Source organism: Lontra canadensis, unplaced genomic scaffold, assembly GCF_010015895.1.
Source record: "Lontra canadensis isolate GAN:19392208 unplaced genomic scaffold, GSC_riverotter_1.0 scaffold1, whole genome shotgun sequence".
Taxonomy (NCBI): Eukaryota; Metazoa; Chordata; class Mammalia; order Carnivora; family Mustelidae; genus Lontra; species Lontra canadensis.
In genome coordinates, this window is record NW_022630995.1 from 112,425,899 (window position 1) to 112,441,327 (window position 15,429).

Below are 15,429 nucleotides of genomic sequence, written 5' to 3' on the forward strand. Positions count from 1 at the left end.
AAATATTATTTCAAAAATGAAAATTTAAATGACATCAGAAAATGGCAGAGTAGGCAGTTCTATGCTCAAGCCCCCACCAACTGAAGCAACAAAACACAAGCAGAAACTGTCAGAATCAACTTCATCAAAACTCTGGAAAACAGTCATACTTCCATAGCAACGAAGTTTTATAGCAACCAAGTTTTCTAACAACCAAGCTATAAGAAAGCTTTCTGGCCTTTTTTTTTTTTTTTTTTACTAGTTCTTGTCCCATTCTTTCCCTGGTGTGTCAGCAATCTTGAAGACAACAGCCCATGTTCCCTATGTTCTTAATTCTAGAAGGAGAAGAGCAGACCATACATCTAAACTACTGTGTAGATTTGCTCGTATCTGTCTGGAAGCTACCTTTAAAGCCTGACACATGATGCTTATATCTATTTTGCCTAAGTCAGAACTCATCTAGGGCAAAAAAGTGATAAGCATGATTAAAAACATTGTAAGTCTGAAAAACAACCTGCAGATACCTCAGCCAATAGCTCATTTGGTACATACAGTATACTAAATCCTGTGGGGAAGAGCTGAAACATAGTTTTCTTGGGAAATTGGGGTAATCAATATGGGTGTGGACAAAAGGGAAATCAGAAAGCCAAGTGCATGCCCAGGGCAAAAATGGATGCTCAGGAAGGACCAAAGAACACCATAAATTTTCAGTTTGGGCTGATCCCTAGCCTCAGTGCAAGTCTAGCTAAGTATTGAAGGTCTATCTGTGAAGATCAACCATCTGCAAAGAGATGGTTATTTGCTTACTTGTTTATTTGTCTTTTTGTTTTTTAGCTACTGATATTTAAGGAAAACTCTTGTCAAAGTACCAAATAAACACGAGCTAAGGAACAGAGACTTCAGTGACCACCCACACAAAAAGGAATACTAACTCTGCAAAAACAGCTGGGAAAAGAATTTGATCTCCAAAGTTACCACTCCAATATTCCTATTTCCACTCTTAACAATAACAAACACAAAATCACATAGGAAAGTATAGCTCATTCAAAGGAACAAAACAAATCAACAGAAACCATGCCTAAAAAAGATCAGGCATTGAACTTACTAGGCAAAGACTTTAAAACTGTCTTAAATATGTTCAAAGAGCTACAGGAAAAAGAGGTATAAAGAATTATATAGGGAGACCTGGGTGGCTCAGTTGGTTAAGCATCTGCCTTCAGCTCAGGTCATGATCCCAGAGTTCTGGGATCAAGTCCGTGTTGGGCTCCTTGCCCTCCTTGCTCAGCAGGAAGCCTACTTCTCCCTCTGCCTGCCACTCCCCCTACGTGTGCTTGCTCTCTCTCTCTCTCTCTCTCTCAATCTGAAAACTAAATGAAATCTTAAAAAAAATTATATGAAATCATGAAAATGATATATGAACAAAATGAGATCATCAATAAAGAGACAGAAATTATAAAAAGGAAAAAAAATTCTAGAACTGAAGAAATTCAAAAGCAGGTTTGGTCAGGCAGAAGAGAGAATCAGTGTGCTTGAAGACAACAATTTAATTAACAAGCTTGAGGAGAAGAATGAAAAAAGAATGAAGAAAACTAAACTAATAGCCTAAGGGCACAATAGAATACCAAGAAGCTGATCAACATATGCATTATGGGAAGTTCCAGAATGGAAAAGAGATGGAGGGAAAGGGGATAAAAATTATATGAAGAAACAATAGCCAAAAAATTCTCAAATTTGATAGAAACCACAAAACTACACAACCAAGAAACTCAACGAACTATTAGGATAAATGCAAAGAGAGATCAATACCAAACCAAATTATACTTAATCAGACTGTTAAAAGCAAAAGAGTTTAAGGTGCCTGTGTGGCTCAGTTGTTTAGGCCACTGCCTTAGGCTCGGGTCATGATACTGGAGTCCTGGGATTGAGTCCCACATCAGGCTCTCAGCTCCACAGAGAGTCTGCTTCTCCCTCTGACCTTCTCTCCTCTCATGCTCTCCCTCACTCTCTCTCTCAAATAAATAAAATCTTTCAATAAATAATTAAATAAAAGTAAAAGAGTTTAATATGCAGAATATATAAAGAACTCTTACAATCCAATAACAAAAAGACACCCAATTTGAAAATGGGCAAAGGACATTGGTAGACATTTCTCCAAGGAAGATATACCAGTGGCCAAGAAGTAAATGAACAGGTACTCAACATCATGACAATTGTAAAGGAAATGAAAAATTAAAACCACCATGTGATACAGCTTCACTCCTACTTAAATGACTATAATGATTAAACAGGAAAATATAAAGTGTTGATGAGGGTGTGAAAAATTTGAAACTTTCATATTTGCTGTGGGAATGTTAAAGGGTACAGTCACTTACCCAGCAATTCTACCCACAACTACACACACAAGAAAGAAAGAAAGAAAGAAAGAAAGAAAGAAAGAAAGAAAGAAAGAAAGAAAGAAAGAAAGAAAGAAAGGAGGGGCTCAAACAAATCCTTGCACACCACTATTCAATGCAGCACTGCTCACAACAGCCAAAAATGGAAACAACCCTAGTGCCCGTCAATAGATGACTGGATAAACAAAATGTGGTATAATATACAAGGGGGATATTATTCAGCCATAAAATAGAAGGAAGTTCAAAAGGACATTCTGATGCTAAAACAAGAATTAACCGAAAAAACATTATGCTAAGTGAAATAAAGCAGACACGTAAGGTCAAATATTGTATGATTCTACTCATATGAAATATCTTGCATAGGAAAATATCTAGATACAGAAATTAAAGTTTATCAGGACCTAGAGGGACAGGCAATGGGAGTTACTGCTCAGTAAGTAAGAAGTTTCTGTTTGGAGTGATGGAAAAGTTTTGAAAATAGATCATGGTGATGGCCATGCAATACTGTGAATATATTTAATGGCCATGACTTGTATATGTAAAAATGGATGAAATAGCATATTTTATATTAACTATATTTTGTAATAATAAAAATAAAAATAGTTTTTAAATTATTATACTCAACTAGAAAGAAGATAAAACCAAATAAACACAATGTTTTAAAAAACTAGAAGAAAAAGAAGGTAATTTTAAAAACTAAAAAAAAAAAAATTAAAAAGGATTGCAGATAAACTGATAAATATTAAAGACAGGCCAAAAGATTCAGGGTACATATCTTAGGAGACCCTGAACACTAAAACCAAAGCAAAAGACAAGAAAACTAACTTTAAATTATAATTCAAGGAAACTTTCCTGAAATAAAAAAAATTATGTGTGAAACTACATATTGAAGAGCACACCATACACATGAAATAAGTATCCAGAATGGCCACCTCAAGTAAGAATCTTAAAAACAAAGAGAGAGAGAGAGAGAGATTGATTACTGGATATTAGAAAACAACAAAAATTCCTTAGGGCTTCTGGGGGAATCAAATGGCAAGATTTAAGGGAAAACAAAGCAAGAGAAAGAAAATCACATTATAGAAGACCGCAGCACCAATGCTTCAGACTAGGTCAAACTAAATTAACTTATTATACTCAGATAAAGAATTTTACATTCAACAAAACTGACATGTGGACAACCAAAATGACTAGCAAGACAGGAAAAAGGACTGGTGGTGAGCAATGACCACACAGTAACTTATAGAAATAAAGCAATATGGGAATTATAATGGATTGTGATATGTAATTATATGCCCCCATAAAAATACATCATGGAACCATAACAAATAGAGGGAAAATCCCACTTTTGAGCAGAGAGAGTAATCTGTGATTGTGTGGGGAGTAGATGAAGGAACTTATAGGGTGACTAGTAAAGTTCTATTTCTTCACTTTAGTGTGATTATAAAAACGTTTACCTTACAATCAATCCTTAAGCTATACATTTTTCCATATTTGGTTTTCATAATCCCTGTTTTATTTTACAATAAAAGGATTAACAAATGTTTTCCCCCTGAAGATTACACTCAATATCCCTAGTTATATTCCTTATAGCAATGCAAAATAAATATTAAAACACTATTTTTAAAGTATACCCCTACTTAGAATCTTCATTAGATATTATAAATTTCCCAAAATAGTATCCTGAAATTTATATTTCATTTATTTCTCTATTTCTTTCATTCTCTGCAAAATATTTCAATTTCATTTTACTTTAAAAAAAGACTATAACTTAAATAAAAACTAAGATTTGATATGTAAAAATACCAGTCATCTCTTATTTATTTACACTTCTATCTTACTTTAGGTCGATTTTTCCTGTGTATTGCCATCATTTACAGATACATATCTGCCACAGGTTAATAATGAGTTGTTATCTATGAAAGGATTAATATTTTCAACTTGACAGTTGCTCATGTACACACTCTTGAAAAACTAACAAGTTTATTATGTGATAGGGAGTTAGGGTCCCTTCTTTTTAATTTTTTTGATTGGAAACTCATTGCAACTACCTTATCCTTATAAATGGGTAACTGATGAGGGAACCAGGTGGTGGGTATTAGGGAGGGCACATATTGCATGGAGCACTGGGTGTGATGCAAAAACAATAAATACTGTTACGCTGAAAAGAAATTTAAAAAAAATGGGTAACTGATTTTTATTTGTTTACTTATTTGAGAGAGGGAGAAAGAGAGGGAGATTGAAAGAAGGGGCAGAGGGAGAAGCAAACTGCTGGCCAAGTGTCCAGGAGCCTGATGGTGGAGCTCGATCCCAGAACCCTGGGATCTAAAGCTGAAGGCAGATACTTAACTGACTGAGCCACCCAGGTGTCCAACAGATTTTCAAATCTTCATTTTAAATTACATTTTTTTCCCTAATCTACTTTAAATTAAAACTGGATTTATAGTCTGAAAAGCCAAGGGCAATCATATCCCTAGTTCAGAAACTTTACTATAATACAATTTAAGTAGCCACTGATGGTCATTAATAAAACCTCTCCATTTTCCAATTACAACTAATACTGACCCACCCCCCAAAAAAAAGAAAGAAAAGAAACATGATTTTCTTTTTTTTTTTTAGAAACATGCTTTTCTATTGGTAGTTTCCCAAATGCTCAATTAACACATATTAAGTTTTCAGAAAATTCTCTTAAGTCCCCAATTTAAGGCCAACAAAGGTTCTAATTAATATTGTAATTAGTATCTTTGATTTCTTCATTTTGTAACCTATGCTAACCAAATTTCTTTCTACTCTAATTACACAGTTTGTTTACTTAATTTCTATTGGGTTACATTTTGCTGTTAATTTTGCCTACTTAACACCTTGGAACATTGTGTGTTTGGATGTAATATCTCATAAACCATATCTTAATCTCTGAAACTTCCTTAAAATATGCTTCTATAATTAGTACAAATCCTTTACAATGTTTACAAATAAACCACCATAATCATTCTTAGTCTTCTAACAGCTCCATCCCTTTGATTTACACCTAAGTCAACAGGCATAAAGCATTGATTTAGTTTTAAGAAATTGGGAATTAACTATTGATTCTTTCTGAAAGACATAACTTAATTGAATAAATTCAAAATTATGCCTCAGGACCTCTGAGCTCTAATCTTTTCCCTAACGACATATGTCTCTGTTATTACATCATTTTCTTCCTTTGAAATGAAAACTAACTTTGTCCTTCTGTCCAGGAAATAATTTGAAAATTACTAGATGCAAAAACAACTTACATAAAAAAATTCTACAACATTGAAATTTCAGTAACTAGAAGTATTTGCATTAAAGAATCAAAGTCTGCTGCTTTCACTTTTGTTATAAAGTTGTTTTTGTTTCCTGAGATGATTAATTTATTTTAAAAAGGGCAATTTATTATTTTATTTGGACTAATGTATGAAAAATTTATTTTCACAAATCATTTCAAAAGATAAAAAACCTCTAAGTTTCAACCTCTTATTTATAACCACTGTTTCAATTTTTAGGTTATCACTCAAAAGCTTCATCTAATGTGATTTCTGAGCACATAGTAGAGATGTTTCATATTTTCAAAACTACTATTAAAAAATCAATATACTGATTTTTTTGGCAAATACAGAATATAACCCTGTATGTAAAATAGGAATCTGTATTAATTTGAAATTAATGACTCTGTAAGCTTACTCTAAGTATAGCTGGATCTTCAAACCAAAATTATGCAATATACTTCTTGTACATCAATAAATCAACCAGAGAAGGAAATAAACTCAGCTTAAATAAATGATCAGGCATAGGTCTAACCATACAAAGTGGATGCATATTGTTATTTCATCAAACCATCAACTTTGTACCACAATACATACATGCACACATACACATATATACCCATAATACATTCATGTACACCTTCATACATTCTCAATTGTCAAGGAATAACCATGTCTCCATGATGACACATCCAACCCTAGAATCTTCCATCTAATCACAAATTTATTTAAAATGAACTCACTCCTTGGAACAGTTCTTTAACTCAGGGCTAAAAAATTAATAGAGCTTAGCAAATCAGTCCTTCCTCAGAAACCTAAAATTAGATACGATATTCTAATCTCAACCTTCCAGCTCCCTAGAATGGAAGAGAAGTAAATTTGAAGCTTTTGGCAGTGAGCATTTTCACTAATGTGAAGCTGGAAAGCAGAAAAGTTTGTAATAAATGAAAAGAGTGAAGCAGTCAGTCCAGGAAAAGCAGAGGAAAAGATATAGCAAGTAGATTTCATGAGTTCTACCAGTCTTTCCCTGGTTAGCAGTGCTCTGATCCTTTGGTTCTAGAGAATGAACTGTCTCATTATAATAACACTTTCATGTTTAATTAATCCTTTGATTTTTACTTGCTAAATGATAGATGATAAATAGATATATACACACATATACTACACACAACTAAAATAATTCTAAATAAAACAACATTAGATCATTACATGATGTTGTATAAGAAAACATCTATTCAAAAGAAGATAACTCCTTTAACTTACCAAGAATTTTTTTAACAATATAGGGAATTCCTTAAATTATTTGCTGTTACTCCACAGAATGAGAAAAGAGCACAAACGCTTAGCTGACTACTGAAACTTTTTCTACAAAACAGTGTTGATTTTCTCCCCAAATAATGAATTTAAAATCTGGAAAATAGGGACACTTGGGTGGCTCAGGAGATGAAGTGTCTGCCTTCAGTTTAGGTCATGATCCCAGGGTCCTGGGATAGGGTCCTGTGTCAGGCTCCTTGGGAGCCTGCTTCTCCCCTGCCTGCCACCCTGCTTGTGCTCTCTCTCTCTCTGACAAATAAATAAATAAAATCTTTTTTAAAAATTGGAAAATAAATATGAGCTTAAATTATATAATTTTGCAAGGTTAGTCATAAGTTAATTTTGTTTCTCAGGCTTGCCTCTCTACACAAGATAAATTGGACAAACCAATAGAAATTAGACCTCTTCTCCTTAAGACTTAATCTTAGAAGGATTTAAATCAAATAAGAAAAGCCCCCAGATGATGATGTAACAAGTTAGGGTGAAAAAGAACAGTGAGGAGCTGTCCTGTCTCTCATATGTAAGAGCTGACAAGGAAGCACTAAAACCAAGTTCCCCAATCAGTAGTGGCTACTGCAAGGAAGATCTTGTTTGTTCAGATGATGCTTTTAGCCCCCATTTCTGACTTCTCTGGGAGTGAAGTTAAATACCTGGTGAATTAATAATGACATATCTTATAATTTAGTACCATTTTCATTTGTATACTGAAAAGATGGATAATTAAATATACTGAAAACACATGGCTACCTTCAAGGCAGTAAAAGCAGAAGACTAAATATAGTTCATTCTAAGAGCTTCCCTTTGAATTCACAAAGGAAAGCAAGATAATTTCCTTTGAGATCAAAACTATTTATCAAAATATAAATATTTGGGGCTCTTTCCCTTTTTAAATCAGCAAAAAATATGCAGAAATTGTTTGAAAATAACAGGTTGTAAATAAATAAAAAGAAATCTTTCTCTGTGAAATTTAAAAACTATTTTTACCATAATGTCATCTATAACTTAGAACATGATGATAACATGGTGATAAATATGTGTGCAAGACCTTTGACCTTCTTACAATAAAAAGATTGGGTCAGTTTCCCCACCTCTCAAAGAAGCCAACATCAATGACTTATGTCTAATAAATAAAATGGCAGAAGTGAGGCTGTGTGACTTCTGGGAAAATTCACCTCCCCCGGACTCTTTATCTTTTGGGACAATCACCCTCAGAACTCAGACATTTTTTGTTTGGAAGCCTGGCAGCCACAAAGAAAGGCTGCAGGTAGGTATCCAGCCCTAACCGCAGCTGAGGTGCTAGCTGGACTCAGCATTTACCACCAAAGAGCAAGTTTTAAGATTCAAGAAACAGAAAAATGATAATCTTAAAATTCATATGGAACCACAAAAAAACACAAATAGCAAAGCAATCTTGAACAAAAAGAACAAAGTTGGAGGTATCACACTCCCTCCTCCTCCCTGGCCAAGGCACAGGGTATCACACTTCTGGATCTCGATATACTTTACAAAACTACAGTAATAAAAAGAGTATGGCATGGGCTTCTGGGTGACCAGTCAGTTAAGCATCTGACTCTTGTTTTAGGCTCAGGTCATGATCACAATTGTGAGATCAGGCCCCACATCAGGCTCTGCACTGAGCTGAGCTTGGAGCTTGCTTAGGACTCTCTCTCCCTTCTCCTCTGCCCCCTCCCCATCTTCTCATGCACTCTTTCACTCTTTTTAAAATAAAAATAATGTGAAATTTTAAAAATTTAAAATTAAAGAAAACTTTTCAAAAGTAAAATTTAATTTTTAAAAAATTTTTAAATATTAAAAAAATTTAAAGTAAAATTTAAAATAGTGGAGAATAGCATAAAAACAGACGAATGGAATAGAATAGAGAGCCCAGAACTAACTCATAAAGTTTTGTTCAACTGATCTTCAAAGAGTTCCAAGATCACACAATGGGATACGGATAGTATCTTCAATAAATGTTGCTGGGAAAATTGGATATCCATATACAGAAGAATGAAACTGGATCCATAGCTCATACCATATACAAAAATAATCTCAAGATGGATAAGACCGAAAGTTAAGACCTTAAACCAAAATTAATGGGAAAAAATATAGGTAAAAAACTCTCAACATTGGCTTAATCAATGATTTTCTGGATACGACCCAAAGGCAAAAAGCAAAAATAGACAAGTGGGATTGCAACAAACTAAAACATCTGTGTCATAAAAGAAACTTCCAACAGAATGAAAGTCAACCAATGTAATGGGGAAAATATTTGTAAAACACATAGCTGATAAGTGGTTAATATCCATAATATATAAGGAATTCTTAAAACTCAGTAACAAAACCAAATAACTCGATTGAAAGATAAATATTAAAAGAATATTTTAATTCTATTAAAAGAATAAATATTTCTCAAAGGAAGACAGACAAATGCCTGACAGATGTATGAAAGGTGCTCAGTATCACTAATCATCAGGAAAATTGAAATAAAAAACCACAATGACACATAATTTCCCATTTGTTAGAATGGATTTTATCAAACAGACAAAATATTACAAATATTAGAGGTAGAAACCCTTGCCAAGGGAACCCCTTGCCACTGTCAATAGGCATGGAAAATGGTACAGCGACTGTGGAAACTATGGAAGACCCATAAAAATTTAAAAATAAAGCTACCATATGATCCAGCAATCCCACTTTGGGCTGTATCAAAATAAATAAAACTAGTATCTCAAAAAATTAAAGAACATGTGAAATACACACACATGTGCACAGACAGAGATAATCAGCATCTAAAAAGAAGGAAATCTTGTGATTTGCAACAATTTGGATGAATCTGGAGGACCTTAAGCTTAAGTGAAATAAGACAAACACAGAAAGATAGACACTGTATGCCTCATATATATGTGGAATCTTAAATAGTCAAATTCACAAAGTAGAATGATAGTTACTATGGACTGGGGAGAAGGGAAAACAAGGAGATGTGAAAGGATAGAAAGTTTCAGTTACTCAAAATGAGTAAGTCCTGGAGATCTAACGTACAGCAATGTGACTACGGTTAACAACACTGTGCTGTACACTTTAAATTTACTAACAGTAAATCTTAAATGTTCTCATCACATACACATGTAAAAATGTTAACTATATGTATTGATAAATATGTAATTAAATTATGATTATTATCTCACAGTGTACATATATATCAAAACCTCAAATTGTATTCCCTATGTGTATATAATTTTTATCTGTCAATATATCTCAATAAAGCTGAAAAGAAAATGACATAATTACATACCATGGGATAAAATATTTCTCCAACTTAAATTAAAATTTTAAAAGTGAGAAGAGAAAAATAGACATACTTATTTAAATCTCATGTTACTTCAGCCATGTTAATGGGACAGATACCCACATTCCTTCCCATCAGTCCTTCTCTCTTATTTCTTGCCGACAGTCTAAAATATCACCGAAAACTCAGATATTATTCACAAGAAAGTTAAATTCCTCCTTAGGCTGAAGAAAAGAATCAAAATAGGTCCAAACTGTCAATGATATTTTCATTCTTTTTTTTAGAAATTTAGGTTTACAACACAAATGCAAGGAAGGTACAGAGATTGCCCATGTACCCCCTACCCCCACATATGCATAACTTGCCCATTATCAACATCACACAGCAGAATGTTACATGATTTGTCAAGGATGAACCAACAGTGACACAAATAATCACCCAAAGTCCATAGGGTTCATTCTTGGTGTTGTCCTTTCAATCAGTTTGGGAAAATGTAGAATAACATATATCCATTAGTATAATATCACACAAAGTATTTTCAATCTCTTGCTATTGTCTTTCTCAAGGCAGAACTTTTTAATTTTAATTAAGTCCAGGTTATCAAATATTTCTTTAATGGACTGTCTTTAATGTTGTACCTAAAATGGCATCACCATACCCAAAGTTATCTAGGTTTTCTATGTCATCCACTAAGAGTTTCATGCTTTTGCATTTCACATTTATATCTAGGATTCATCTTCAATTAATTTTTGTGAAGTGTGTAAGGTCTGTGTCTAGATTCCTTTTTTAGTATGTGGTATCTAGTTGTTCCAGCACCATGTGTTGAAAAGACTATCTTTGCTCCATTATACTGCCTTTGCTCTTCTGTCAAAGATTAGTGGACTATATTTGCAAGGATCTATTTTTGAGCTCTCTATTCTATTCCATTGATCTATTTGTCTATATTTTAGCCCATACCACAAATTTATTGAGGATTTTTACATCTACGTTCATGAGAGATACTGGTGCATAGTTTTATTTTCTCATAATATCTTTGTCTGGTTTGGGCTTGAGGGTATAAAGTGGGTAGAAAGTATTCTCTCTGCTTCCTTCCTCTGAAACAGATTGCAGATAAATGGTATAATTTCTTCCTTAAGTCTTTGACAGAACTCTCCAGTGGACCCATCTAGGCCTGAAGCTTTACATTTTTGAAGGTTGTTAATTATCGATTCAAATTATTTAATAGATATAGACCTATTCTAAATTTTTTTGTGTGTGAGTTGGGAAATTGTATTTCAAGGATTTGGTTTATTACATCCAGGTTACCAAATTATCAACATAGAGCTGTTCATAGTATTTCTTTATTATATTTGAATGTCCATAGGATCTGCAGTAGTGTCCCTTCTTTCATTTCTGGTATTAATATTTTTGACATCTCTCCTTTTTTCTGAGTTAGCCTGGCCGAAAACATTGATTTTATTGATCTTTCAAAGAACTAGTTTGTTTGTTTTTTTTTTCCCCTATTGCTTTCCGTTCTTTTTTTAAGGAAGGGAGGGGTAAAAGGAGAGGGTGAGAGAAAATCTTAAGCAGGCTCCAACCCCAGCATGGAGCCTGATGCAGGGCTCAATCTCAGGACTCTGAGTTCATAACCTGAGCCAAATCAAGAGTCTCCTGCTTAACGAACTAAGCCACACAGGTATCTTTATTGCTTTCTTGATTTAAATGTTACTGATTTTTGCTCTAATTCTTTTTTTCTTCTGCTAAAATTGAATTTAATTGATCTTTTTCTAGTTTCCTAAGGTGGAAACTGAAGTTACTGATTTCAGCTCAGTCTCCTATATATCCATTCAGTGCTACAAATTTCCCTTTAAGGATTGCTTTTGTTAAATCCCATAAATTTTGAAAGTTGTGTTTTCATTTTCATTTAAGTTATTTTTAAATTCTTTTTGAAATTTCTTCTTTGACTTATGTATTATATGGAAGAGTACAGTATAAGCTGAACATATTTTGGGATTTTCTAGTTTTCATCCTGTTACTCATTTCTAATTTAATTCCATTGCATTCTGAAAGCAAAAAATGGTTTCTATTACTTTAAATTTGTTAAGTGTGTTTTATGGCCCAACATGTGGTTTATCTTGGTAAATATTATATTAAATTGAAAAGAATGTTTATTCAGTTATCATATGAAGTAGCTTATAGATGTGAATTATGTCCAGTTGATTGATCATGTTTTTGAGTTCAACTATTTTCCTTATCAATTTTCTACACACTGGATTTATCCATTTCTGAGAGGTGGGTGTTGAAGTGTTCAACTAGGATAGTGAATTCATCTATTTTTCTTGCAATTCTATTAAGTTTTGCCTCACATATTTGATACTATAATACTGTTCTCTCTTCTTAGATAACCAACCTTTCTATCATAATGTAATGCCCTTCCTTATCCCTAATAACTTTCCTTGAACTGAAGTCAGCTATGTCTAAAATTAATATATATACCACTGCTTTATATAGCAGAGTATATTTTTCTCCATCAAGGTATTCTTCATCTCTTTGTATCTTCATATTTAACGTAGGTTACTTTAGACAACAAACAGTTGGGTCTTGTATTGGATCCACTCTAACAATCTCGGTCTTTTAACTGGTTCACTTAGATGACTGACATTGAAAATGATTATTTATACATAAGGATTAATATGTGCCATATTTGTTACACTTGTCTATTTGTGGCCCTTGCTCTCTGGTCCTATTTTTGTCTCCTACTCTTTTACTGCATATTATGGTTTTCATTAAGAATTTTATATAATTCCATTTTCTCTCCTTTCTTAGCATATCATTTATTCTTTTTTCACTTTTTTAGCAGTTGCTCTGGAGTCTACAATATATATTTATAATTATTCCAAGTCTACTCTCAAACACTATACTACTTCATAGGTAGTATGAGTACTTCACAATAATAAAGCCATAGAAAGAGAAAAACAAATACTTATGATCTCTTTTACATATGCAATGTTAGAAAAAAAAAAGAGTCAAACTCATAGAAACAGAGTAGAATGCTGGTTACAAAGGGCTGGGGAAGCAGGAGGCAAGATAGCAGAGGAGTAGCAGACTAAGATGAGACGTCGAAGGAGTTTAGCTAGATAGTTATCAAACCATTCCAAACACCTACAAACCAAAAAGGAGATCAAAGAGAAGAAGAGCACCAATTCTAGGAACAGAAAATTGACCACTTTCTGAAAGGTAAGACATGCTGAGAAGTGGATCCGAAGCCATGGGAAGATAGACTGTAGGAGGAGGAGCTGGCTCCTGGCAAGCGGTGAAGCAGTAGAGCACAAAATCAGAACTTTTAGAAGACTGCTCCAATGAGGGACATTGCTCCAGAGGCGAAGGGGGGATGGAGCCCTTGTGGGGACAGTGTGGTGTCATAGAAAGACCAGGGATGTCTGAATGTGGCAGAGCTCACAGGTACCACATCAGGAAAGCTGACTACAGAGACAGAGCCAAGGAGTGAGCTCTCAGCTCGGGTTTACGTTAAACCGTGATCAGCAACACAGTTGGGCCACTGCTCTTCAAGCAGAGACGTCACAAGTAGCAGATCTGGGGAGACTCACCTTTCTCCTCCAGAGGAGGAGTGCAGCAAGAATTTGCTGGGTTTGGAGACTCCAAATGGGGCTGTGTGCCAGAGACAGAAACGCTCAGTCACAGACCGGGTGAACTTGGAGAGGAACTAGAGACCAGGGAGATGGGAGTGATTGACCGCTTTTCTCAGGATGCACTGAGGAGTGGGGCCCAGAGCTCTCAGCTCCTCCAGGCCAGAGATTGGGAGGCCACCATTTTCATCCCATCCTCCAGAACTCTAGGGAAAGCATTTAGAGAACAAAGGCTCCCTAAAGGAAACCGAACAGATTACTTAGCCTGGCTCCTGGGAAGGGTGGTGCAATTCTGCATCAGGCAAAGACATCTAAGAATCATTGCAACAAGCCCCTCCATCAGAAGATCAGTAAGAATATCCAACCAAGACCAAGCTCACCAATCAAGAAGAACAGCGGAACTTCATAGCTAGGGGAAAGCAATGCACGGAATTCATCACATTCTCCCCATGATCCGTTAGTCTTGCAAGTTAAATTAATTTTTATTTAATTTTTGTTTTTTTCTTATTCTAATTTTTTTAACTTTTACTCTTTCGTCTTTTGATGTTTTTAACTAGTTTAACAATACCTAACTTAAAAATTTTTTTAAAACTTCATTATTATAGTTATATTTAATCCTTCATTGTATTTATATCAGGGTTTTGGTTTTTTTTTTCCTTAAAAAATTTTGGGATACAATTTCTTCTAATAGATCAAAATATACATATTTTTTGTATACATGTCAGGGTTGTTTTTTTTTTCCTAAAAAATTTTGGGATATAATTTCTTCTAATAGATCAAAATATACCATAAATCTAGCAGAGGACTATATATGTTCTAGTCTCCAGCCTGAGTACATTCTCTCCACCTTTTTTGTTTTTTTCTTTTTCCAACCAACTTATCTTACCAATTTGTTTTTTAGAATCTTTTTTTTAAATTTTCATCTTTACAGTCATATTCCATCCGCTCATCATGTTTACCCTTATTTTTGTGTGTATATATATGTATATATATATATATACATATACATATATATATACATACATATATATATATATATATATATATATATATATAAGTTTTTCCATTCTTTAACATTTTGGGAGGTAGTTTCTTCTAAGAGAACAAAATACAGCCAAAATCAAGTGGGTAGCTCTGTTCTATTCATCAGTCTAATATATATAGATATAGATATAGATATAGATATAGATATAGATATGCATTTTTTTCTTGTTATCCTCTTTCTTCTACCCCCAATTTGGGGTCTCTTTTGACTTTGTCGGCATACATTTTTCTGGGGTCTTTTCCAACCATTTACTATTTTATTATCTCGTTCATATATTCTTATCTGGATAAAATGATAAGGTGGAAAAACTCACCACAAAAAAAAGAAAAAGAAAAACAGGCACTACCAAAGACTAGAGACCTAATAAATACGGACATTGGGATATCTATGTCAGATCTAGAGTTCAGAATGATGATTCTCAAGGTGTTAGTTGGGCTCAAAAAAGACATGGAAGATATTAGAGAAACCTTGTCTGGAGAAATAAAATCCCTTTCTGGAGAAA

At 33.9% G+C, this 15,429-nt stretch overlaps 1 protein-coding gene across 5 annotated transcripts in view; it reads right to left on the reverse strand.

The window, feature by feature from the left end:
* The window catches only part of GRID2 (glutamate ionotropic receptor delta type subunit 2), a 1,456,428-nt gene that overhangs the window by 1,399,071 nt on the left and 41,928 nt on the right, over nucleotides 1-15,429 (reverse strand). The gene's annotated exons all lie outside the window — the stretch shown is intronic.